Source organism: Cervus canadensis, chromosome Y (assembly GCF_019320065.1).
Source record: "Cervus canadensis isolate Bull #8, Minnesota chromosome Y, ASM1932006v1, whole genome shotgun sequence".
Classification (NCBI taxonomy): domain Eukaryota; kingdom Metazoa; phylum Chordata; class Mammalia; order Artiodactyla; family Cervidae; genus Cervus; species Cervus canadensis.
Window position 1 is genome coordinate 2,350,734 of NC_057420.1, and position 4,382 is coordinate 2,355,115.

At 51.7% G+C, this 4,382-nt stretch overlaps 1 pseudogene; it reads left to right on the forward strand.

Moving 5' to 3' along the window:
- Positions 1–2,563: 2,563 nt before the first annotated feature.
- LOC122436431 lies at positions 2,564–4,176 on the forward strand (annotated as a pseudogene).
- Positions 4,177–4,382: the final 206 nt, after the last annotated feature.

Sequence of the window (4,382 nt, forward strand, 5' to 3'; positions counted from 1 at the left end):
TTGGGTCACAGGGGTTCCGACATCACCAGCCACTCAGGGGTTTGGTGATTAGGACAGCAGGTAATATAGTGCTCTAGAAGGGTATAAAGATCAGTACTGGCCAATACGCTCCAGTATTCTCGCATGGAGAAACCCCTCCCAGAGAGCGAGTCCTGCCACAGTCTTCAGGGTAGAAAAGTGACACTACCTAAGTGACCCTGAGAGCAAAGATGCAAGAGTCTTTCGCAGTGGCAGCTCTGCCCAAATGAGAGTTGAGCATGAATGTGACACAGCTGCTTGGCTTGTGGGGACCCTCTCAGTGCCAATGTCCAGGGACTTGGACTGCCTCCACTGCAGCGATTATGGCCCTATCAGAATCTTTCTTTGAGCCTATCATAGCTGGCAATCAGAACGCCTGTTTGGCTAGTATTTCTCCATAGTTCCATGCATTCAGGCACTTCGAGAGTTCTCTTGTCTGGAGTCCTTCTCTGTCATTGAGTGTCAGGCAAATAGAGGGCGGACCCACAGGCTGGTGCCCTATTCTGTAGTTTGAATCATCAGTCACTTAAAGGAGCACCCTGGGTGGAGTCTTACTCACTAGTTCTGTGATTCAAGTCCTTGATGGGCCAGCCTCTATATTTTTAATTTGTGATGAAGGCATGTGGGGAGCGAGAGGCTAGGGTCATGGCTCCACCCACAGTACATGACTCAGCAGTGTCACCTTCCTTCCATGGCTGCCTGGCTTACCTCCACAAGCTTACCCACACAATCTCCTCATTTGAACACTCCCTCAATTTCTCTAACCAGTAGACAGCAGACCATGGCCAGGGATTTCTCCACAATCTCTATGAACCATCTGCTACCTGCTGTACCTTCTAAAGGACCTGTGTCCCTCTCTGGGGTGTGAGTGGCTGTGCAAAGGACTGTCTCATTCTCATTCCATTTAGGCTGCCACAGATCAGCTGTTTCACTCTCAGCCTGAACTGTTTCTCCTCTGATCCAGACAGTTGCTCCCATGTGGAGATTGGACACCTACTTCAGGTCTCCCACCCTCTGAAGGCAGGTCCAGTCCTACTAACACTCATGTTGCCCCCCTAGTTCCTTCATCCTACTGATTTTTTGTGGTTCCATATATTATTTGCTCTGTTCAGGCAGTCCTGTCTGCTCTCAGCTGAGGTTCTTCAAGCACCTGAGTCTGAAGGTGTATTTCTGATAGACTCTTGGACACAGATGTACTCCCTGTACACCTCCACCTCCAGCATCTCTGTCTCTCAAATTTTGACTATTAGAAATAAGACTGCTATGAACATTTATGTGTGTCCTAGGTGAGTAAGCAACCAGGGAACACGAGGAAGAGAGAACTTTGTGGAAACCAACGGATATCCCGCAAAGTCAATAAAGACTGTCTCCCAGGGGTACATCTCAGGTTGGCTGAACCTGCTAGTCAATTAGGAACACAGGGACTGTGGTGAAGAACACAACTCATACCCTTATCTTCCAGAGCAAATAACCTCAAAGAGAGAACTTAGGAGCTAGATGGGTAGGCATGATTACTCAGTGTTTCCTCTAAGAAGCTGGAAACTTGTGGTAGCTCTTTATGGAAATGAATTCCACCATGGTCTCAATTGTGAGGTAAAAAATAAAGGAGGTTCTGGCAGGAAGACAGCATGAGAAATTTGTGAGGGTGCATGTTGAGAAGACCTTTGCACACGAGGCTCACACACCACTGGGCAAGCTCCACCCCTTCCTTCCTGGGAATACTAATCAGCCACACATGGTCATTTCCTTCTTGGGGTCATCCAGCACAACCCAAAGCATGCATTTATCTGCTTCATCCACAACACCATGCTAAAATGAAGCCTGGCTATTATACCGAGGGAGGTGACCATTAGTCCTCAAGTTGAAACAAGCGAGTGCCAAGTGAAGCAATAGCAAGTGGATGTATTCAGTGCATTCTCACAGCTTGAGGACAGGGGTTTCAGACTGGAGACTAGAAAACTGAGGAGAGCTAGCAGAAGACTGAGAAAAGGAGGGGGGATGGAAAAGGTTTCTCATAAGTGGCCCAGAATTGAATGGTCTTCAAGGTGCATTAACACCAGTTGTAGGAGGAAAGTGAAATCATTCACATTTCCACAGCCTAGTTATCATGGAGGGATTTGAGGCAAGATGACTAAAAGTAGATAATAATGTAACGTGAGAGAGAATTGAATGAAAGGCTGAAAACCAGCTGTGAGGCTCGGTTTGGAGGAGACACACTCTCCCTGCCATGGGACCAATCTGTGTTGACTTAGAGAGATGAGGATGGCAGGTGAGATTGGCGGGCTCTTAAGGATCATAAAAAATGCCTCATCTCTGCTACCAAATCATCTGAGCTGCTCCCCATCCACCCTCTGAGTTTTCAGGATGAGGCTTTGTGATGTCAAGGCTCGGGCAGGGCTGCCATTCCCTGGGGAAGTGACTGACATAATAATCAAAAGGGTGTGGCCCCATATGTATAGGCATGCTCAGTGGCTCTGGAGCAGACCACTGGGAGTCTTCAAAATGAATAAGGTGGCCCGGGTGGCCCTTCCCTGTGCCACGCACCATGGCCTCTGAGGATCTGTAGGAGGTTGAAAGGATCCTTAATAAGAGGAAAAGCAATAAAGGGAAGACGGAGTATTTAGTTTGGTGGAAAGGCTCCAACAGTCAAGACGACACCTGGGAGCCAGAGCAGCACCTGGTGAACTGTGAGGAGTGCATCCATGACTTCAACCGCTGCCACAGTGAGAAGCAGAAGGAGGGCACTTTCTCCAGAGCCAACTGGACCTCCCCGAACAATGGCCAGTAGCGGATCTCCAGATCCACCAACAGCAGCTTCTCGAAGGCTGCCCCCAAGGCTGTAGTGGTGGGCACGGAGCAGGAGGCCAAGAGCAGCCTGCTGGTTACCGCCAGCCAGAAGTTCAGGAAGAGCCCCATGCCAGGCCTGGCCACCCACAAGAACAGGGACCTGGCCCAGTCTGACATCAGGAACCTCGTGCCCAAGAGCCCCTCAAGGGCAGTGGATGAGAGCTCTGAGAAGCTGGACCCCGTGGAGCAGGGGCTGTAGGACACAGCGGGCACAGAGTCTGTGGCCGAGAAGCCAGGTAGAGGCCCTTCTGAGCCTGGTGGTTTTGGGGACGTGGATGGGGATCTGGCCACGGATACACCCACTGGTGCAGCAGGTGTTGGCCCACATAGGCGGCCACGACCACGGGGCTGGCCGTGAACAGAAAAGTCACCTCCCCATTCATGGATGCACTGATGGCTAACGGGATGACCTCCCTACAAACATCAGTCACTGGTGTGACGGCCCGGAAGAGGAAGTTCATCGAGGACAGGCAAGACCAGCCCTTTGACAAGCTGCTGCGCTTGCACGTGCAGCAGATGGAGAGCACCTCCAGGTACCGGGACATCATGGTGCAGAAGCAGGATGGCTTCACCCACATTCTGCTGTCCACCAAGTCATCCGAGAACAACTCGCTGAACCCGGACGTCATGAAGGAGCTGCAGAGCGCACTGAGCACGGCCGGGGCCGACGGCAGCAAGCTGGTGCTTCTCAGCGCCGTGGGCAGCGTCTTCTGCTGCGGCCTGGACTTCGTTCACTTCATCCGGTGCCTGACAGACGACCGCAAGAGGGAGAGTGCCAGGATGGCTGAGGCCATCAGAAGCTTCCTGAACACCATCATCCAGTTCATCAAGCCTATTATCGTAGCCGTGAATGGCCCGGCCATTGGACTAGGAGGATCCATCCTTCCTCTTTATGACCTGGTCTGGGCCAATGAAAATGCGTAGTTCCAGACGCCCTTTACCACCTTCCTGCAGAGTCCAGACAGCAGTTCCACGATCATATTCCCCAAGTTTATGGGAGGAGCATCTGCCAATGAAATGCTGCCCTGCGGGCTGAAGCTAACGGCACAGGAGGCGTGCGGAAAAGGGCTGGTCTCCCGGGTATTCTGGCCTGGGGCTTTCACCCAAGATGTTATGGACCATTTCAAGGAGCTCGCCTCTTGCAACCCCGTCGTGCTGGAGGAATCCAAGACCCTTGTGCACTGCAACATGATGTTCGAGCTGCAGCAGGCCAAGGAGCAGGAGTGCGAGGTGCTGAAGAAGATCTGGGTCTTGGTGCAGGGCATGGACTCCATGCTCAAGTACCTGCAGAGGAAAATCGATGAGTTCTGATGGCTGGGCCCCCTGACCTCACCGGGCTGCACCGCGCCGGACCTCACACCCCAGGCCAGACTTGCCTGGAACTCCCGCTGGGTAGCAGGACTTGAGACAGCCAAGGTATTAATTGCCAAGGAGTTTTGAAGTCCTGTAACTTCAAAATAAATAACTGTATATCTCCTTTGTCCAAATGTCATTACTGTATTATTAATGCACACACA